At 35.9% G+C, this 24,276-nt stretch overlaps 1 non-coding gene across 1 annotated transcript; it reads left to right on the top strand.

Annotated features, from left to right (window-relative positions):
- The first annotated feature begins 17,222 nt into the window (after window positions 1-17,222).
- Window positions 17,223-17,294, top strand: TRNAR-CCG (transfer RNA arginine (anticodon CCG)). Its single transcript has one exon. It is a non-coding gene; the product is annotated as a tRNA-Arg (tRNA).
- Window positions 17,295-24,276: the final 6,982 nt, after the last annotated feature.

The raw sequence follows: 24,276 nt of genomic DNA, 5'->3' as shown, positions 1-24,276 counted from the left end.
ACCCAAATTGGCATATCTTAAAACTAACTTCACCATTGTCTTCCTAATTAAATTATAGCCCGAAATTATGTATCGTATTACCTATTCCTATTTAAAAAACTTGGCGTTAATTCAAAATGGCGGATTTTAAGATGGATGCCGTTAAGGTCATGCCTACCATACGACTTCCCCTAAGCTTTATATATACATTGTTGTTTTTTTCCATTAACGCTCCGTTTATAAAGGGTAGTAAGGAACTTCTGCAGTAATCTCTAATAACCGCATCACAGCTCTTAAAAATTATAAAAAAATAGAAACATGCACCACGGCAAATATTTCTATCATCACAAATAGTGCATACATGTCCTTTAACAGAAAAAAATCATTGAAATCAGAGCCGGACAATTGAGTGATGTCCTTTGTTAGATTTAAAATCAATCAAGAACGATGAAGTGGATTCTACCCCACCCCACTGCGACATGTTTTATACTGTGTTCGATTGATTGATTAATAAATTAATTGAGATTTCACGTTCGTTTTCAATACTATTTTTACATGAGCGAATTAAGCACCTTCCTTCCGCTGAAATCGATATTATACATGGCAATTGTAATAGAGTAATCTAAATATTTCTTTGTTCTATCTACAAAAGTTATAATTCTGCCATTTCGAGATGTATAGCAAGAAACCAGTGAATTATTCTATTTGTCAAGAAAGCATTTAGGAATGATTTTATGATGTACAAATCAGAAAGTAATAGTTGATTAGTTAGAGTTTAGCCATGGTTAGGACTCCACGCTAATCAGCAGGTCCATGTCTCATATAGCCTCGCTGCTGAAAGGGGTGTTAAACTCAAAATCAACTCAATTAGAGTTTAGCGTCCCTTTCAGCAGCGGGCCTACTTGAGATATGGAAACACAACTCAACGTGGGACCCGCACCGCATATGCTTCAACCTATAATCGAAATCTAGTGCCTCGCGTAAGAAATTACAGTAATACCGTTGAAACAGTGAAGATATTTATCATCCTGTTTTCAGCTATGGCATTTTACATTTACAGTTCTTATAATATGGTTTCCTAATCAAATTTGAAACGAAAACACTTGAATAAAGAATTACTTTTAAAAAATGTTCTCAGTCTCCGGGTAAGTTAGAAAGAAAATTAAAAAATCAAATGTGACTTTCTCCATGTCTTAAACACACGATTAACAAATTATTCATCAAACTATTGGACTATTGTGTACGCTACTTTAGGTTTATTTTGTGTAAAGTGGTTTTCTGTTCCACAGCCAGATACTATAGAATTTGCGACAAATAATTGGAAATTACATTTCTTGCAACATGTTGTATTATCCTGTTTCGCCTATTTCAGTTTCGCCGAATGTCTTTGCCTACTTAATTATCGCACACTTGTGCAGGCGGCCATGTTCGACGCATCAGCACTTCCTGTTATCCCAAAAACTAGTTAAAGGGAATTTATACCCACAACGGAGGGTCAAGAAGTGGCTCCGCTGAGATCCGAACGAGACAATTGTGTTTGCATTTGATATGTTATAATAACTAGACGAATCCCAAAGTTACACGTGCCACCGGACGGGATATCGTGAGTTACAATATTTTTTTAGTGTAAAAGCTACAAAACTACCAGAATAGTTGGAACCGAGTAATTTGTTCGGAAACGGTTGGGTAAGTGGAAAACTCGGCCAACACGAATCCCACAATTTTCAAGGGCACAGAGTTTGGGGTAAAATAGTATGTCCCAGGGTCCCCCACAGGGTCCCAGACGGGGTTCAACTCAAAAGTTTCAAATAACAAGGGGGATTAATAGCATATCATTTGAAAGCTGTTGTTAAATGAAAGAAAATGGAGCAAGTCTCGACTCTCTATGACAACCCTGTGCAAAATGGCGGCGGGTCAAAATGTAAACAAAAAATTAGTTGAAAAGTCAATGGTTACTCCTATAAATCGGAAACGGTGAGGCAAATGTGAAAACAGGAAAGGACGTGTGGCATTATTTGGAAAGTGAGGCATTATATTCAAACGATTTAAGTTGAAACGTCTTGTCCCAGGACCCCCACAGGATCCCAGGTGAGGTCCAATTCAAAAGTTTCAAATGGCAAAGGAGGTTAAGTAGCACATCGTTTTAAAGCTGTTGTTAAATGAAAGAAGATGGAGCAAGTCTCGATTCTCTACGATAATCTTGTGAAAATGGCGGCGGGTTAAAGTATAAACACAAACCAAGTTGAAAGGTCTATGACTACACTTTGAATCCAAGATGGCCGCTTAAAACCTATGTCATTCATAACAGTACAAATCTAAATCTCTTTTTTTTAATTATGTATTTAGAAACAATAGGAAGACTAAATAACAACTGAATTTCGATTCACTTCAACTATTATTTCATTCCGTAACAACACATATATATTTTGTTCCTGATGCACGTTCGTCACGGTTCTCTCGATATCATTTGTGTTAATATAATGCATAGGCGCCGACTTGAAGAAAATATTGGGAAGGGGCAAACAATGAACAAACAATGAACATTCAGCCGTTTTCTACCAACTGTTTGATGAAGCCCTTCTTCTTCCCCCCTCCAAGTTCTCGGTCCGCTACTCCGCTTCATCCTCTCCTTCCTCGACAGGATTATATTGGAGGGGCGAGGACCCCACCTTTAAATATTGGGGGTACCAAAAGTGTCCTGCCCCCCCAAAGTCGGCTCCTATGATATAATGAATATGTGATGAACACACAACTCTGATTTCCTATTCATACTGCTAAACAAAAGTCGAATATTTTATCATACGGATAGCGATGAAGCGTCCATATCTCAGCAAATTGATTTCCTGGCGATGGGAACGGTCTCTTCAATGCATTCCTATCTTAGGTTTGCAGTTTCGTTGATTTTTTTCAATCTTCTGCTCTGTCTGCATGTCTGTTTCCCGGCTAATGTTGAAAGCCGATTTAATGAAGTAAGAAAAGTAATCGTTTCTATGCAATGAAAATTAATTTGGAATAGTTGAGTTTTTCTCCGATTATTTCGTTTTACTCAGTCTTATTTGTTTTTGCTTTCTTTCTATAAATTACAAATTAGATGAGTTTTACGATATTGTAACGTATTCGTGATGGTTACATTTGTATGCCATTCGTTGGTTTGATCGCAATATTTCAAGGAATAACAAATATATATACAATGAACGTTCACTTGCAAGATTGGCGAGCAGTACCAAACCAACGTGTAAATCATTTCAGTACATCGAGCTGCGCCAAACTTTGTTTGTTTGGTCACAATATTCCAAAAAATAGCATATTTATATACAAACTCATTTTTCACGCTGGCACCCATATTGGATTGCAGGTGTTACTCTTTATATTTTGTGGATATCTACTATTGACCATAAACATAAATATCACATTTCACTTTTCCAACATCACTGTTTGAACTGGACATGCATTCGATACATAGTGCGGCATTTTGAACTCAAGATGTCGCGTTTTGAACATTTCGTATCTTTTCGTCACCTAATGATCAACGTTCATGCCAAATTTGGTTTTCCTACCTTCAACAGTCTGGTATGCCTATCCTCTCGGCATAGGTTTTAAGCGGCCATCTTGGATTTAAGGTGGCCATAGATTTTTCAATTAAGCTTTTGTTTTCATTTTGACCCGCCGCCAACTTGCACAGGGTTGTCGTAGAAAGTCAAGACTTGCTCCAACTTCTTTCATTTAACAACACCTTTCAAACGATGTGCTAATTAACTCTCCGTGCCATTTGAAACTTTTCAGTTGGACCTTACCTGGGACCTTGTGGGGGTCTTGGGACAAGACGTTTTAACTTAAATCGTTGTAGTTTGAAAATAATGCTACACGTCCTTTCCTGTTTTCACATTTGTCTCACCGTTTCCGATTTATAGGGGTAACCATGGACTTTTCAATTAAGTTTTTGTTTACATTTTGCCCCGCCACCATTTTGCACAGGTTTTTCGTAGACAGTCGAGACTTGCTCCACTTTCATCCATTTTACAACTTTCAAAAAATGTGTCTTAACCCCCCTCCTCGTGTCATTTGAAACTTTTGAGTTGGATCCCGTCTGGGACCCTGGGGCAAACTTTATCCCAAAAAAGTGTGCCCTTGAAAATGATGAGATACGTGTTCGCCGAGTTTTCCATTTACTCAACCGTTTCGAAGAAATGACTCGGTTCAAACTATTCTGCCAGGTAATTTTTTGCAGCTTTTACATTACAAAATATGTTGTAACTCACGATATTCCGCCCGGTGGCACGTATAACTTTGGGATTCTTCTAGTTATAACATATCAAATGCAAACACTATAGTCTCGTTCGGATCTCAGCTGAGCCACTTCGTGACCCTCCCTTGTCAGAAAGAAGTTTTACCTGGCAAAGTACAAACTTTTTTGTAGCTTGATTTGTACAGTGTTGCCAATTTTCATGGTGGATTAGGCTGATTATGTAACAAAATACTCCACTTACTGTTACGCGTAAAAAAAATCTACAAGAGTTCTAAATACCTCTAAGTAATAACTTTTGATTAATTATTATCCCTCATTAACTGTTTTTAAAATTAATAGAAGAGAAGGAACCAATAATAGCTTTATTATTCGATATAATTTATTACCTAGATGAGATAAAAAGGTTTGTGTGAATAAAAAATTCTTACGATTGCCAGCTACGAGGATTGAGCTTCCAAGGTTCTGCATAATCCACTATATCATTTCACACGTTGGAAATATGCATAAAAGTAATTTGTTAATTCAATCTAATGATTATTCATACAAAATAATTTGAAAAACGGTCTGTGGATAATCTAAACAATTGCATCAGGCAAATAAAAATCAGTTGCGTGTTATGTAAAATAAAAAAAAAAAAGCCTTCACCACAGGAGTGTGGCCAGCAGTTTTATGTAGGAGGGGCCCGTCGTTTTTTTAGGGGGGGCAGCTACAATGTACAAAGCCAAAGAAATTGTGTTGCAGTTAGTGCTCTTGAGGCCTGGAAAAAACGGAAAATTTTAATTTCCTTCCGGAAAACTAAAAAGCTGGTTTTTAGCTTATTATTATTATTATTATTATTATTATTATTATTATTATTATTATTATTATTATTATTATTATTATTATTATTATTATTATTATTATTATTATTATTATTATTATAGGACAACAGTGATGGCTTATTGGTCGCAGTGCCTAGTAGTAGTTGTTTCCTTTCATTTCCTCAGTTAGAACTTCAGACTGCAGGTCAAAGTGAGCTTCATGGGTCACCTGCAAATGCATCTAAGAAGATAGTGTAGAATTCTTCAGAAGATCAAATACCAGGGCCAAGTGGTCTTCCAGACAAACCTGACTTCTCTCTTGAACATGTATGGTTCTATCCAAAATCTGGAACTAGAAAACTGACAGCTCGGAAAAGGAAGAGATGTGCTATTCTCACAGACACTCTAGAAAAAAGTACTATCGAAATGAAAAAGAAGCATCTAAAAACAACCGAAAAGGTATAAAATCATCAGCTAAGAAGAATTTATTCTCAAGTCGTCCGTTTGGTTTCTGAAGAACCGTACGAAGAACAGGATGCAGAAGAAGACTGGGTACAGTGTTTATGTTGTGAGAAGTGGTCTCATTGGTCGTGTTCCGAGAGAAATCCGTACTACATCTGTATAGATTATAGACATTGACTGCCACAGTGAAAGTGAATGAAGCGATGTTGAAGCTGTAGATTTGATAGCATTAAGTTTCTGAACCAAGTCCGATTGTTGCAACTTACCCCAGATGATGTTGCAATTTACCCCATGGGTGGGGCAAGTGTCAATAGTCGGACTTAGTTCAAAAAGTGGATGCTATCAAAACTGCCGTTCGATGTTTTGCACTTCTATTTTTTTTTTGTATGTAGTTAAGGCATGTACCTTTTGTCCACTCAATATAGTTTTTATATCTATAATAGTTTTCGAGTAAAAAAACAGACCTAAAAAGTGTTGCAACTAGCCTCACCTTCCCCTACAATCACATTTTCAAAAAAAAAAAATATATATATAAAGCCAGTAAAGCAATTAATATGTAGGTCTATTTGGGAAGATAATATAGAAATTTTTCGTGCTGCTACTCATTTATATATATAAAAAAAAAAAAAAATCAGATGCTAAAAGCAATCGATATAGCGTAGTTTAAGCAATTCAGTTTGTTTTATTTAAAAACAAAACTCTCTATTTACAAATTTGGTTCTTCCTATGTAATAGAGCAGTGTTCGAATAATCAGTGCCTATTGTATTTCTAAAATATACCTGCATTGATTTATTGGTATATATTTACCTTCAGTTTGTTTGAGAGAAAATTATTACAAGAACTAAAAAGCGTTTCTCTAGTAAAGACGTTTTCATAGTTTAGCTATTTACGTTACTAAACAAATTTGGTGGTTTTAATACATAAAATGGCGCCCTTATATATATAGGGTGTAACTTAATTAATATAACAAACGTCGTTAGGTGATTCCTGACACCGAAATAAAACGAAAACTATACAACAACCTGGGTGTAACACCCGAAAATTTGTCGGAAAAATGTATAAACAGCCATAACTCATGAACAAAACGTCGAATTGAAGTCGGATAGAAGAATGTCCATTATTTTTAGTCGAGATTCGATTAGTGTACAAACGGATAGTGCAGTGTCGATGCAAGGATGACTTCCAAAGAAACTAGAATATTCCTTTGAGTATTTTATTAAACGTTGAATGAAAAAAATGAACAATCAAGTTCAAGATTTAACATTAAAAAATAATAGTGCATCGTTCAAGTTAGAAGAATACTCAGAATTGGAAAGAGAGATTCACATGTGTGATTCATCAATTTTGTCTCAGTATAGAATAAAATCTCGGAAGAAGATTTTAAATGAAACGAAGTCTTTAACGTATCACACTTATATCTTCTAGGCTAATGGTAACGGATGATAAATGAACGGCTTCCTGTCCAAGAGTGTGTGAAAAAGTAAAAATAACTTTGATCCAGATTAGGTTTAAAACGACTGTGCATAGGACAGTCAGGCGGCATGTAAAGAAATATAACATCGAAAAATGCAAAGATCATATGTGATGAACGAGTGTACAAGGAATTCTCCACATGACCCAGGGATTCCAAATATTGTGTGAATACATATGGGGCAAAAGTAAGATGCATTAAACGGTTTTCTCCTCGTAATATGTAATTCCGTGGAATATGGTACTTCTGTGCACAGAAGCAACAAAAGTGGAGAAACAAGGGATGTTGTACACGTTGCATAGCATTACCAAGAAGTCCGCTGGAACAGTATACTTGATTCATCCGTTAGGTGAATCTTCTCCCAGGAATGCTTTTGATGGCGTTTTGCCCTTCCTTCGAGTTGGCAAACCTCAACTTTTCCCTGAGCTATGAAAAACTTCATTGCTATGGTGAATATACCAAAATACTATCCTAGTGTAGACCAGTTACATTTTGATTTTGCCATTGCTGGAGAAATTTTCTAAAAGAAAGCTCGTTGAAAGTACATTTTAAAAAAAGGATAGTCTTTTTTCGACATTCTAATGTACCTTGGAGCTGTATGGAATACCTACACGGAGGAATACCTACGGAACTATCGTCCCTTGTGTACCAATTGCGAGTGGCTTGCAGAAGGCTGTCTTGCAGTTTTATTGTGGAATGGCATCAATTAGCATAGCTGAGTTGTAATAAGCATCTACGCAACTTGTGAGTGATATACATAGTCAGATGCTCTACTGTTACACGTGTAATTGCTGTGTAACAGATGGGAAGTGTTGCGTTCAACGGTAGAGAGTTGTGTCCAGGTATTCACGGTCGTGTAAAAGTGTAGACGTTGGTGTTTAAGTAAAATTGATTGTGTTAACCTGTACACGTCTACGCAATGGCAGATTACCCTGTCCACGAGCTGGCAGATATGCAACTCATTTATGGAGAAGCAAGGGGCAGTAGCACAGAGGCGAGGCGTTTATATCATGACCGTCGCCCTCAAAGGAGAGTAACTTTCCTTGTATTTTTCCACGCTTCCATATTCGACTTCAAGAGAGGGGTCCCTTCAGTTTCTCGTACGTGAAATCGGAGGAAATAGCCCCATATGGACAGCTGAACTTGAAGACAGCGTACATCGAATGATCAGAGACCGTCTTGAAACTATCATGTGTATGGCGTAAAAATCCACATGCAACTCTAGTAAACGATCAGCAGCAGAAATTTGGTGTGGTATGGTGGATAATTTTGTGGTAGGATCCTATTTATTACCGGCCTGCCTGTGTGGGAGTACGTATCTTTTATTTTTACGTAATTTTCTCCCAAAATTGATAGAACATGTGCCCTTGAACATAAGACAGCAGATGTGATTTCAGTATGACAGTGCACCTGCACATTTTGACAGGAATATGCAGACTTACCTAAATGAAACATCCCCAGATCGTTTGATTGAGAGAGAAAAACCTGTGTTATGACAACCTCGTTCATTCTACCTCACGCTGCTTGATTTTTTATTTCGGGGATACGTATGAAACTCCGGCCACGACAGTCGAAGAACTTGTAGCTCGATTTAATATAGCTGCGGCAATCATCTACGAAATTTCAGATGTGCTTGACCACACGCGGAAAAATTTGCTTGGCCGATGTCATCTTTGCAATGCGGTCAACGGTCGACAATATCAGACTGTGAACTGTTATTCTTCATAGCTGTCTCGTGTACACATACTGCATTGCACAAATACTGTACAAGGTACCTCTGAGTATTTCACAGTTATCCTACCTTGTACGAAACAGAATAAATCGATAATTTGAAATTGTATTTCTTTCTTTCCTTGTGCAACACGCGCAACACCTTGAGTATCGTCGAATTTCATTCCTTCTGTACTCGTAGTTATTATCTTCCACGGATTTACGCATTACGGAGAGGAAATCTTTTAATGCAGCTTACTTTGGCTCGAATTATATTCACATAATTTGTGGGAATCACTGTTGTTATGTGAAGAATCCCTTATACTCTAGTTCATCATACATGATCTTTTGCCCCTGACTGTCTTATGTACAGTCGTTATAAACCTACTCTGGATCAAAGTTATTTTTTCCATTTTTACACACTCTTAAGTTGAACAGCAAGCCGTTCATTGATCATCCGTTACCATTAGCGTAGAAGTTATAATTGTGATAAGCTAAAGATTTCGTTTCATTTAAATTCTTCATCCGAGTCCAGAAATCACCTCCAGACGTTCATTACATTAATTAGTCACTCAGACGAACAGTAACACTTCCGATGCAATTTAAATCCATACTCAGATTCCATTGCCCTTTATGCTCAAAATGAAACTATTCTCCCCGTGCGAAGAACGTGTATTCTGTTAATAAGTTATTATTAAATATCACACCATAAAATACAAAGTGTATCACGTAATGTACACCTTATACTGTTACTTGCTTAATGTATAAATGGAGGATGAAGGACTATTATTGGATCAAAAGATCCAATATATTTCAGACAAAAAATTTCTTGTAGGCTTTATATTTGGAGAACAACATATAGTGTACCCAAACCTAAACTATGACTGAACTCAGTATAATGAGCTTAGTGCCTGAAAAATACGAAAACTCGATTTAGGGGCCATTCAAAAATTCTGTTGCCCTTGATCCAAAAAATCTAATATATTTCATTCAATAAAAAATAAATCTTGTACGTCTTATATCTGAAGAACTACATATAGTGCAGCCAAACCAAAACTATCACTTAACTCAGCATGATGTGCTTATTCCGAAAGAAATACGAAACCTTGATTTAGGGACCGTCCAAACGTTTGTAGCCCCTGATCCAAAAAGTCCAATATATTTCATTCAATCAATAATTTTATTGTATGTCTTATATATGGAGAACTACATATAGTGTAACCCAACCCAAGATATCACTTAACTCAGTGTGATATGCTTATAGCGTAAAAAATATGAAAAGTCGATTTAGGGACCGTCCAAAAATTTTGTGGCCCGTTATAAAAAAAATTCAAAATATTTCATTAATCGAAATTTTTCTTGTACTCCTTATACCTGGAGAACTACATATCTGGAGAAAACTCGATTTAGAGACCGTTCGAATATTTTATGGTAACTGATCCAAAAATTAATATTAGCCAAGATCATAATATTTTGATCCATTTTTAGATCATTCCTAAAATTCTTGTTTTCATCCAATCTTTCTTTTAAACAGTATCACTCTCTTTGTTCTCAATTTGAAATGTATCAAGCAATTATAAAGCATTGCTTATTATCCAATTTGTATTCGGTGTAGAGCTTCAATTTTCTCGAAGTTTCAAATAAGATAATGAAATATGATTTACTATCGGAATTCGTGTCAGGTATTATTATTACTTTTATTGGTGTTTTCCTTTCTTTCAATTGTTAAAACAAGAAACTTCCTTGCACTGTCATAAAATATGTTCTTTTCCAATAGCATAATAAGTGCTCATATAATTTTAAACTTTGAAATTAAGAATTGAATCAGTACAAGAAGTACAATTTGGATAACGAATGATTTATAATTGATGTTTAGTGGCGTACTGAAGGAAAGGGATTAAGGACTTTGAAACCCCCCTTGAGCAAGGTATTATGCAAAATTAAGCACGTTTATCATATTAGCACGTTTATATATATAAACACTTGATATTATATAAACTTGTGTTCCTAAAGCCCCTGAAACCCCTAAATATTTGCGTAGAGTACTGATTGTGTTTCTCTTATTATTTTAACCGTTTTATGCTTTGAACGAAATTTGAAGTGCAGGGACCCTGTGAAGGTGACCACCTTTACTATCAAAATTTATTTAATGGTTCTCAATTTTTCTTCAAAACAATCAATAACGAACGAAAAATAAATGATTGAGTTTGATTTTAAATCGAAATTTGAAATACCACCAAAAAGTTGGCCCACCCAACCTTATTTTGTAAATGCCTCTTAATAATTTTCAAAACAAACTATTTTCTCTTCAAACCAATCAATAAGAAAGGAAAACATGTTATTAGCTTGAGTATTGAATCGATATTTAAGAGCAGAAAAAACAGTATGAAGTTGACCACCAAATGTATCCTGCAAATAGATATATTTTACTGGTTGTTTTGAAACAAGTGATTTTTTCTTCAAAATAAGCAACCCGCCCCGAAACAAATCACCTTCATCAACATTATTTCTTAATTATATTCTTATGTTTTTCGAATCAAATTACTTTTCTTCCAAACAAGCAACAACAAATCCATATCAAACGATTGATTTTGGTCTTGAATCGAAATTTGTAAGTAAAGGAATCAGATTGAATTTGGTCACATTCTAAATTTATTTTGTAAATCTCTTTCTCTATTTTTTCGAAACAAGCGATTTGCTCTTAAAAACAACCAATAAGAAACGCTTGGCTTTGGTTTTGATTCGAGACTTTAAAGTGGAGCCAATATGAAATTCCATCACCCATTTCTCTTGAAAAGACTCTTTATGTTTTTCTAAACAGACTATTCTTTTTCAAAATAATTAATAGCATATGCATATCAAACAATTGATTTTGATTTTCAATCAAAATTTTAAATGGAGGAACAAGGGTAAATTTGGCCATATACCAACTTTATTTTGTAAACATCTCTTTATGTTTTAAGAAAGATACGATTTTTACGATTTTTTTCTTCAAAAAAGTCAATAACAAACGAAAAACAAACGATTGGCTTCCGATTTCAATTCGAAATTTGAAAGGAGGCAACTTCACATAGGTGCATTGATTCGCTTAAAAAATTCCAAATTTCCAAACGCAAATTCTAAGCCTACAATTTTAAAATTGTAGTTACATGTACATACTTCAACTTAGTATACATAAAAACTTACAACATTATAAAAATATCAGACAAATAATATCATTTATTCGGTATTGAAAACCTCGAATCCACTATTGGAGTTATGTAGCCTCATTTTTTTTAATATCACAAAATTGAAGGTATGGGACATGGATATATAGCGAACAGTATTTTTATACAATTTGTATATATATATATATTTTAAATAGACCATTTAGAATTATTTATCCTTACAATTTTTTATATCCCCAAATTCAAGGTGAGGGATATGCGATATTGATATAATCAGAAAGTGTCGACCACCCTACAGAATGTCGATCCTATGCCGTGTCGATCCTATGCCGTTTCGGTCCTGTGCCGTGTCGATCCTGTGCCGTTTCGGTCCTATGCCGTGTCGGCCCTGTGCCGTTTCGGTCCTATGCCGTGTCGGCCATGTGCCGTTTCGGTCCTATGCCGTGTCGATCCTACGCCGTTTCGTTCCTATGCCGTTTCGATCGTATGACGGTTCTCTCCTATATATCCTTAAGAAAATAATTGTTACTTAATATTGCGTGATTATAAAATAATGTATTTTTTTATTATTTCGATCGTATGAAAGTTCTGCTGTCGATCCTATGCCGTGTCGATCCTGAGCCGTTTCGGTTCTGTGCCGTGTCGATCCTATGCCGTTTCGGTTCTGTGCCGTGTCGATCCTATGCCGTGTCGATCCTACGCCGTGTCGGTCCTGTGCATGTAACCCACGGAAGGATGTTATAAATAGAGGATCTGCCCATATGTATCTTCATCCTATTAAATCGGTGAAGCCAAAAGGCAACCGAGCATCGGCACGTCTGATTGGCTACTCTAGTTTCTGCCGTCGTCTGATTGACTACTTTCATTTCCGCCATGATTGTTGGCTCAAAACATTGCGATCCTATTGGGCGGAGTGGGCAGAGTAGGGGTGGCGAAACTGTGGCGTATGGCTTCAAGATTTTGTTGTAAGGGCAGATCCTCTATTTTATAAGATCCTTGAGTTAACGTAACTACATTACATTTATTATGTATTTTCTTCTAAACTATTAATATTTTTCTAGTTTGTATGTGCTTAAGCGATGTAGCACTTACAATCCTACATTTTTACTCACATTAGAAGTAAAATTATATAATGCTATTGATAGACAAAAATATTTCCGATGAGGCAGCATTTCAGGTAGTATAAAGTGCTTTAAATTTAAAATTGAAATGATTAAACTTATTGTTATATGTAGAGCACTTTTTCACATATGTCACTTTATTTCTACTTATAACTTCCTTTTTAATAAATCTGTTACATGTAATGTTATTATATACAAGAAACTGCAATTAAGCACAAGCACTGAAGCTTTGTATGCAGCGAACGAACATTGTAAAGTTGTAGACTTCCAGTAGATATTGTGTAAATTTGGTCGAAGTAAAATAATAGTGATTCATGATTCCTAATTTAATTTCAGAGAAACTGAAATGATATACGAAACTCAAGGGGCTCTAAGAGCAATTGCAATTGTCAGGAAAATAATAATTATTAAATTTCCCTGAAATCTAAATACCTCTGCTGGCAAAGATTAGACAGAACAGGATTGTTCTGCCTAAATATAAGATCAAAAATGTGCCACAAAGTGCTGGAGGTTCATTAGGCAGAACAGGAAGACACCGACCACACAGACGAGGTTCCCAGATAACTACAAAAACTGGTGGTTCTTATGTGAAGTTTTAACATTGTATAAAATGGTATCACTCTACTGTGCAATGTAAAACATATCCCATTAAAATCGAGAATTTGCTATTACTATTAGTTATACATTTATAATAGGAGTTATTTTCCACAAACCCTATATACTTGTATACCGTTTTCAACACTATACGAGAAGATTAGTAAGACATGATTCACTTTAGGAGAAACGTGTCAGTGGCGGCTTTGTAAAAATCATTTGGCCCCTATTTTATAAGGTAGTGTGAATCTACAATTTTGGGTCTGCAAATCGGTTTAACTAAGTCTTGATTTTTATTTATTTTTTTAAAATAGAGTTGACTTTCGTAAAACTTAATTACTTCAAAGTTTTTTATGATTGACATAGTAAAGGATTTGTAATATTTTCCCTTGTACTTTACTGAACAGGAACCTGATTTCCATATATTAATAATTATGCTTAAGGAGAAAAATGAAATGAAATCTTCGAGTTTTACATCCCACGCTTATGCCGTGTGGGTTAAAGGAGACGGTGATGACGAGAGAGTGACAGAAAACGGGAGTACCCCCGAGAAAACACCTGTATACGGTGTTTGTCCACCACAAAGCCAACGTAGCGTTGGGTTCAAACTAGGGACCCCACGCACTAGAAGCGAACGCTCTACCACTGCTTCATCGCGGTTACAATTATCTTATGGACATAACAATTCTTACCTAATTCTCAATGAAACCTAATTTCAGAATGATGTGATTGCTTTCTTTTGTTGTTGAAGAAGAGCGTCCCTTTCCAGAACCGAAGTTATGTGAGACGTGGACCTACATTTCAGATGGAATCTGAACCATCGTAATGAATTCAAATATTAGTGCGAGTGTACCGTAAATCGAATCTGAAACTCCATGCATGAAACACTCACACGCTAGCCACTAGATCAGCGAGAGGGCTGTTCGATTTGGAGGAAGCATATAGCTACTGGTAAAATGTGTCTCTAACAGTTCGCCAAGTTACGTGATGTTAATAATAAAAATGACCTGAACTACAAAATATAATTTATGGATATGATACTGGACTACTTTTAAAATAAAATTAGGGAAAGTATTGCGTTAATATACATTTCAACTTTGAGTGAATCGATTGCAACATAAGAAGGCAATGCAAGAACAGAGATTTTGAAAAGAGTAATTTAAAACAAACGACAATTATCTAGGGACTTTTTTTTTTTTGAAGAGGAAAAAATAATTGGATAAGAAATTCTATTCCAGGAACTGTAATTTTCTGGAAATCACTTCCTCAATATCTTAATCTAATTATATAACGTCTCTAATTCATTTTTATTATTTTTTCAACAACGAGGGCTTTGAGGACTGTGAACCATTGATTTTTTTCTATTGCCATCATCTTGCAGATGAGAGGAGAAGGAGGTACCAGAATGACTGTATTGAATATGTCAGTGGCCTGTGATGACCTGGCAATATTCGTGAGAGTCGAACGAATCCGACCAGCCTCCTCGTCGTCGACGACATCTCCATTTGTTACTCCCATCATGCAATGCGGACTACTACAACAATAATACCTGACCGTAGCCAAGATATCGATGAAGTTCAGTTCGCGTGTTTCTAGCAAGACTTAGAAAGTGACCTTGAAACAAAATCCACATTATAAGATCTCACCCTAATTTTTCATTTTTTCTAAACTATTTTCCTTTTCGTTCTTTCTTGTTTTTTTTTTTTTTTTTTTTTTTACAAACTCTTTTGACATAAAAAGAATGAAGTTGGTCGTAAAAAGTACAAGTACTTCAGTAAGTATTCAGATACAATATTACATGGTGTATATATTTAGAAAGATCAAATTATACCTAACCTTGAAACGTACATATATATATATATACGTGTTTTGGTAACCCACATTTTTGCTGATGTAGTAAATTTGTTCCCATAGACTTCACACTCAATCCTCGTGATGTAGCACCGTGCAATTCTTAACATAAGCAAATGGTTTGTTATTGATATAAATACTATGTTCTCAGTAACGCGCTTGACACATACGTTATACCTCACGCATCTAGCGCACGTAACACACGCAATGAGGTACGTCTATGAGAGGTTGGTTTATGCTATTTTTACTGACACATACTTCTTTTTCTAAGTCCTTTTTCCAGTTAGCTGACGAATCGCTGTACTCCATTTGTTTATCTTGTTTCATATCAGCTGTGACACCACACTGCACCATATTGTTCTTAATAAATCTTTGATTGGCCTCGAGTTCGTTTCCCATTCGGTTCTATGGCATTCACTAGGTGACCTGCGTATTCTAAAGATCTTCTTACACGCTCAACCATCTTAGTCTACTTCCTTGCAGTTTTTCTACTACTGGTCTCATCTTTACTCTTCCCTTGATCACTTCATTCTTAATTTTGTCCTTCCACACACCCATCGCAGCATCTTCATCTCCACAACATGCAACTTCTGTTCCTCTCTTCTTCGTCATCGTCCAACATCCTGCTCCGTACAATATAGCAGGTCTTACTATTGATTTGGTAAACTTTCCCTTTTAAGGGGTATTGGTACTCAACGGTTACACAATATTCCTGCCCTTTCTCTCCATTTTGTCCAACCGCTGTTAAGAGTCTTCATTCCGGCGAAATTAAAATACCGCTAATTTTACAGTAATTATGTGATATCTTCAAATAGATAAAAGATAATTGAAATATGGAACAAGAGCGCCTTAGACAATATTATTTTGCGTGAGGTACCGTTATCATAAGCCACCTAGTGGCTTTCCGTTTTCAGCTGTTTAGAAACGCGAAAATAAATGCCGATTTTCAAAATGGCTCGAAATCGAAAGCAGATAAGTGAGTCGTGATAACGGTTTCTCAGTAAAATAATATTGTCTAGGGCGCTCTTGTTCCACATTTCGATTATCTTTTATCTATTTGAAGATATCACATAATTACTGTAAAATTAGCGATATTTTAATTTCGCCGGGATGAAGACTCTTTAATTCTTCTGTTTACACCTTATTTTGTTTCTGCATTTTCCTTGATCCCAAGTACTTGAATTTCCTCGTCATTACCGCTATTTCTTCGTCCAGTCGTATTTTTATATTCTCGATTACATATTTTGCTGAAAAGACAATGCAAATATTCTGTTTTAGTTTTACTAATTCTAAGCCCTTTGTCTTCAATGCTTCTCTCCAGGCATCTAATTTTTCCTCACCATGTTGCTTTGTTCTCATTCACTAGCACGATGTCATTCGCAAATAGCATACTCCAAAGTGCTAACTCTTGGATATACTTTGTAAGTTCGTCCATTACAATTGCAAAAGGGTATGGGCTAAAACTAGATCCCTGATGAAGTCCCACTTTAACTGTGAACTCTTTTGTTATCCCGCACGCGTTCTCACTCCTGTTCTACTCTATCATACATATCTTGAATTATACATATATACTTGTTCGGAACATACTTGTTCTTCAATACCCACCAAATAAGATCCCGTGGCACTCTATCGTACGCTATCTCTAGTTCGATGAAAACCATATGAAGGTCCATCTGGTATGTTCTGTATTTTTCCATTAGCATCCAAAGTGCAAATATTGCATCCGTTGTTGATCGTCCTGGCGTGAAATTAAATTGATTCCCCGTTATTTCGATCTCTTCTCTCGATCTTGCTTCTATCAGTCTCTTCCAAACTTGGGGGGCACGGTGGCTCAGTGGTAGAGCGTTCACCTCCGGTGCGTGGGGTCCTTGGTTCGATCCCAGCCTGTGCCGTGTGGACTTTGTGGTGGACAAACGCCCTGCTCGTAGGTTTTCTCGGGATTCTCCCATTTTCTTTATTCCACCATTTCACACATCTCTCATCATCACCCTTCTCCTTTAGCCTAACCGGCATAACCGTGGGACGTAAAACTTAAAGATTTCATTTCATTTCATTTTCTCTTCCAAATTTTCATTGCAAGACTCATATATTTTATTCCTCTGTAGTTGCCGCATTCTTGCACATCTTTATTTATACAAACTGGTACAATGTAGCTGCTTCTCCATTTTTGGGGGGCATATTTCCTGTCTCCAATAAAGTATGAAAAAAGTCGAGTAAACCACATCACTTTCACTTAACCTAAACTTTTCCATACTTTGATAGGGAGATTATTCGGTCCTGGAACTTTAGCATTTTTCATCTTTTTCCATTGCATTTTCTAATTCTACCAAACCAGTCCCTGATTCGTGAATAGATTTTTGCAAGCTTTCCTAGAGTTTTCTCTAAATTGTGGTATAAATATTCTTTACGAAAAAAAAAAAAAAAAATCCACAAGACGTAGTGTACTCCAGACAATTAGGCTATTTCGAGCAATTTTGCTGTAAACTGTTCAGTTGCTTTTCTTCACATGCATAAATGAACATTTCTCTAATAATTCTTACAGTATGTCATAAGTTGTGTCTCATGAAAAGATCCAGAAGAGTCCGGGATGAAGAACTTGTGTGTTGTTTACCAAAATTTCAATGTTGTTTCAACTAAAAGAGTACACAGATGACGAGAAGAACCCTAGCAGAAGTAGTGTGACGTAGGTATGGACTCGCCCATTTTTCGCACGGGGGATTCAAATGACACCACGGAATAACACACATATAACTTTACCCGGAATAGCAGACGACATCTAAGTATAGACCACACCAACACTGAAAATGGACACGACTGTGTCGTTGACCTTTCCTCGCTGCCCCTGTTTTAGCGTTCTTCTCGTCATCTGTGAGCTGTACGTTACTCATAATTAATAGTGAGTTCCCTCGTGGCTATATGGTCACTGTACGCACTTTTTGTGCGGGAGATCCGGGTTCTTGTGGAATAGCTATAGAATTTAAGGAGTTATTAATTAAAGAACTAATTTAATAGTCATAATAAAAGATTTATCTATGTGTTCTCAATTTGTAAGAAAACACTTCTATTTACGAATGACCTACACGTATAAACCCATAGGAATTAGAATAGCTTCCGAAATGTGACGAGATAAAGTTCATCCAATAGAGAGGAGGGGCGGATCCAGGACTGACTTCTGGGGAGGGCGGTGGTTTGTCATACTGCTACTTTTAAGGGCTTCAAACTATGGGATGGGTTTTATTTATATATATAAAATAAGAGTTTCCTCTTCTGGGGGAGGGGGACGATCGCCCCGATCGCCCCCCTTGGATCCGCCCCTGATAAAGAGGGATACACTTTTCGAGACGAGAAATCACTATTATGACACATTGTCGAGACAAGAGAGTTTCAACTATTGTTTCATAGGCAACTCTATTTGGAATATAATGATAGCTATCATGCTGGACTCTGCGAAGATGAAAACTTACTTTCAGAAGATTCTAATATAACTCGATGACTCAATGACTGCCCAAATGAATGTCAGTATGACTGAATGATTTAATGCAAGATCAATGTACGCTTACGAGTGCTCTTTGTTCCTACTTTTTGAGAAAGGCAGGATACCGGAATAGGCCAAAGAGAATCCAGTTCTTTATGAGAAAAAGACTCACTAACGCCGAAAAATTTAATTTTCCTAGATTTTGAAACTATTAAAGAACGTGGACTTATCTTTTTTTTTCACAGTGAGAAAGAATAAAATACAGATCTATGATGTACACTCATGTCCAAATGATTGTCGCATATCTATAACTGTCTTCTTGTAAGAATATAATTTGATAACGATTTTGGAAAAAATGAAATGAAATGAAATCTTTGAGTTTTACGTCCCACGATTATGCCGGTTAGGCTAAAGGAGACGGTGATGATGAGTAATGAATGAAATGGTAGAATGAAGAAAGTGGGAGGAAACGGGAGAACCCCGAGAAAACTCACGCACACGGTGTTTGTCCACCACAAAGAACGATTTTAGAGGGTGATATAATCGGGAAATGTATATTTGTGGTAAATTTCATAGGAAAAGAATTATAAATACGAAAATTAGAATGAGTAATACAAAATGTTGCTAAATGGACAAGAAAGTTTTATTTTCGTTTTATTGTTCTTATTTACTGCTCTTTTGACATAAAATTTGCCACATATATATGTCTTTGCCGATTATACACATAGTAACGTTATAAGAAATACCGAGTGAATTCGTTATCAAATTATATTCCTACAACATATTTATAGACATGCGACAATAATTTTGGACATGAGTGTACATAAGGCCGGCACATGTGCGCAGGTTCTGTCAAAGAGTTATTTCAACAATTGTGTCAAAACATTTCCCTGAGACATGCCATGATTTTAAGGAATACCCAATAATTGCTGTTGCACAACGCTTTATTATTCACTTTCTATTGTGTACTTAGAACTTTCAACGTTTCTACGTACTCAAAAGTTTCAAGTCAAACAAATGTTCTCACTGATAATAATTCTGTCTCTTTACTTTTCTACATTATAAAAAATGAGGAGGCATGGTGGCTCAGTGGTAGAGCGCTTACCTCTGGTGCGTGGGGTCCGTGGTTTAATCCCCGACCAGTAAGTTTGTGGTGAACCTATGTGGAATCATATACATAGGTTTTCTCGGGGTACTCCCGTTTTCTTCCACAATTTCACACCATCATTCTTTGCCTTAATCATCATCTTCCTTAGCCTTATTTGTCGGACGTTAATTACTGAAAGATTTTGCAGAAGAAAAGACAAGATGCATAATAAACCAGTTGAGAATGCTTCAAGAGCATTGCCAGAACGAACTTAAAAAGAATGGAGAGATGGAGCGGAAAGGATAACTTTGATTGTTCTTACATGAAAAGTAAATCTTCTTATCCGCACCTTCTTCTGTTTCTCGCAAAAATTCGCAAAATATCATTTCTCTATAACTTACAGTTCCTTAAATCTCTCTATGGCTCCTTAAATCTCCCGAAATTCGAAATTTTTGCCCAATATCTGGGGAACGTTGGCCAGTTGGCCAGTAGCCAATTCATCAGTGGCCATCGGTTACTATTTGCTACCAAAATGTTCACCATCCTGTTAGGTATTGATCAACACCAATACCATCTCTCGATAACTTATGGTTCCTGAGATATGGCTCCTTAAATATCTGGAAATCGGCCATTTTTTGGCCAATATTTTGGAAACGGTAAGTCATAGAGAGATTATATTGGTGTTAATTAATACTAAGAGGATGGTGAACATTGTGATACCGATATTAATTGATGGCCATTGGCCAACTGGCCACTGGCCAAAGCAGTGGCCAGTTGGACAGTGGCCACCGGTTAATATTTGCTACCAAAATATATACAATCCTATTAGGTATTGATCAACACCAATATCATCTCTCTACGATTTACGGTTCCCAAAATATGCCTCCTTAAATCTCTGGAAATCGGTCATTTTTTGGCCAATATACGGGAACGGTAAGAGGGATCCGAAAAATTTAATCACTTTCTTAGATAGATTTTGATGTTCTATCGAATGCAGAATTCAAAATTGAAAAAAATCGCAAATAACACAGACGGACAGATAGACAGACACACAGACATAGGGAATTCAGTAACGAACTTTTTAAGTTTGTTGAATATTAGCGTGTGTCTGTCTAGGGATCATATTCTAACCAATTCCCCACAAAATATTTGAGCTATTTACATTAAATACCAATACGTTTAAAGTAATAAGAAACTATTTACATTTCAATCAAATCTTTTTTGTAAACAAGCATGTTCTTAGTCGCGGTACACTAAAACAAAGTGTTATGTGTGCAATATTGCCAGAACGATTTATTTATTGTCTTGAATGTTTATTATCCAAAAGCATGTGCCTAAAGTGACACACTATGATGCGAGTTTTCGAACGCTACTGGCAACCATGAGTTTCCATGATAAAATGTTTGTAATGATAGCTTTTATACAAGTTACAGTCAGAAGTTCAAAACGAAAAGGCAGTTTAAAACAATATTACACGCTATACTTCTAAATCACTAATAAAAATTGGAATAAAATTAAAATTTTGTCGATCAGATTTTCGTTTGAGTTTATTGTAAATTTGTACGAAAACATCATAAATTAACGTTTAAAAATGCATCAATCTACAACTTGAATAATAAAAAGTTTTTACGTAGGAATTTTGCTTTTTCAAATACAGAAATTACTTTCAGTGTAAATATTAACTTCCGGTTTTGATAACAACCTTCGTGTGATAAAGAGCTTTGTTACAATTTCATTCCATCAACTGCAAATGGATCACAGAGAAAAATCAAACAGAGATACATCAAGTAGTAATTAAAACCTCTTTGAAGTTAATTTAAAACAAGATAGGATCAGATTATAACAACCAGAAAACCCGTAATTAAATCAGAAGTCACGATATTGTATATGAAAAGAAAGAAACTGATTTTTTATAAATCTCATTTGATATTTGCAAATGTACTACAACTAATACATACTTCACATTACTTGTCTATTTAGTTAATGCATATGTATATCATTCAAAATGTACAAGTTTCTCATATATGTCTTTAATATATAATTATGTTAAAAGAGTTGCGTACAATTCACGTTCCCATCGATCATGCAATTTAAGAATGGTTTTGAACATGCAATATTCCAGAATTTCATTACATTAAGTAATTGTTAATATCATAAATATCCTATCGTGCGTGAAATGTAATCAGCCTATATTGTAAGATGAAGCCAAGTAAATCTGTGTCACAGCAGTCTCAAATATGATATTGTCTAAAAAACATTGAGCCTTTAGTGATCAAAATTGAGAATACGGTACAACTATTGTGGTTTGGAAATAATATTACGAAACAATATAGGAACCATTTTGTTCGATAACCTTCTACCAGTCTTCCGGAAACACCATAGTCCCTTCACTAAGTAATTTGATGGTGCCAGGTTCAGACTATATGGTAGTGTCACTAAAATCTCCCAGTCAAGTTATCCCAATTTCTGACAGATCGTTAAAAATGTACGCGGTCTGACTTTGTTAGCTTGGTATACGACATCCTTTTTGTTGGCCAGTTTCTGTTGTTTCTTTTGAATTGGTAGGTGCACTCGCATTAATTGTTGACAGTGCGAATCCGAATCTATCGTTTTGAACGGCAGTAGCAGCTCGTGATGCACGGTGCCTTTCTAATCTCATTAAACGCACAATATTAAATTACAGAGCGTCAGCGTGGTTCTGGCCACAGTTGGTGGATCTTCTTTCTTCAACTCAATCGCATTTTGTTGTCGTATGATATTTACTTTTCATCACTCATGATCAACCGCTTCAGAAATGCTTCAAGTTGCTTCGTTTCAGCAGAGATTCGCAAATTAACATATTTTCCTGAATATTGATTAAACACCACTCAAATTTCTATAAAACATTGTGTATGTTTACTCGGACATTAGGCACTTACTTTTATAGTTTGGGATTGAAATGAAGGAGAGGAAGGATTGCTCCCTTAAACAATGCACAGCAGCACTAGATATAATTCATGTAGGAAGTGCGTTGCCATACTTTAGAACAAAGAAATAAATTTCTTTTTTTTAAAAAAAAAAAGCAACTGAACATCGTACAAATACAAGGTATAATGAGCTTAATTTTAGAAACTGCAGAATAAAGATAAAAATTGTTAATACAGAAATGAATAAACAGAGTTACCATAAGAAACAATATAAACATTTTGTGGTTGTTTATCAGTTGTATAAACGCTCAACCATATATATATATATAAGGTAAACGCGCCTGAATTCGACAGGCACCCGAATTCGACATACCTGTGCTTAAATGTTGTGAAATAAGCGTAAGATGTCATCCCTGCGATCGTGAATAGAAATGGCAACATTATGGGAGTGTCTTTTCTCATGTCAAAAGTACGGTTACAGTAGATGAGTCATATGTATGGAGAAAAGAAGTACATTGTTGTGTGTGTGACACACTCTTCGAGAAAAAACACATAATCTTAAGGAAAACATAAGACGGCAGGTTATTTTCGTAAGACTTTTATTGAAGTTAGGTTTGCTTCAAGCAAATAGTGGTACTTTAATGTTGTAAAGGAGTTTCAATCAGTGCGTTTTGTGTTCTTCTGTGAGGACAAAGGTTGTGATGTAACATGAACGGGGGGTTGTCGAAAACACGAGCCTTTATTTGTAACGTGAACCGGATTTCGACAATGTTGTCGAATTCATGCTCAATAGTGCAAATATAATTTTAACTGAATATCTAAACGTACAAGTATGTTCAAAGTCTTTCATAAAGTTATTTGTTACATAATTTTCCGATAGTTGTAACCTCAGTTCGATATGGAATGTCGAAATCAGGTTCCTGCATGTCGAATTGAGGATCATCGAAGTAACTACTCAGTTCAGAAAATTTAAGTTGTGTTCTTTTGCCCGTCTGATAATTTCTGCATAATAATAAAACAATATTTGAAGCTGAGAAGAGATTACTACTAATAATAATGCCGACTTAATGTTTTACATGGATATAATTGAAGGTGTCGAATTCAGGTACCACAACTGTCGAAACCAGGTGAAGTGTGTCGAATTCGGGTTCCATTGGCGAGTTCCAGTTTCATAAAAAAATTTAACATTAGCATTTGAGCCTTGAAGTGACTTTTAGTATTAGTAGAGACTGTACATTTCAAGGAAAAAAATGGGCCAACACCGACCAATATTATGGCCACAATAGACAATTGATTTTGAAAAAGTCCTTAACCTGTCGAAATCCGGTGCGTTTACCTTATATATCTATTGTTATTACAAGGAAGGGAGCGGAGACTCCAAAGTTGAAAATATAAACTAAAAACTA

Source organism: Thermobia domestica, chromosome 4 (assembly GCF_964235325.1).
Source record: "Thermobia domestica chromosome 4, izTheDome1.hap1.1, whole genome shotgun sequence".
NCBI classification, from domain to species: domain Eukaryota; kingdom Metazoa; phylum Arthropoda; class Insecta; order Zygentoma; family Lepismatidae; genus Thermobia; species Thermobia domestica.
Note: the sequence above shows the minus strand (reverse complement) of the source record. Positions and strands in the feature narration are given on the sequence as shown.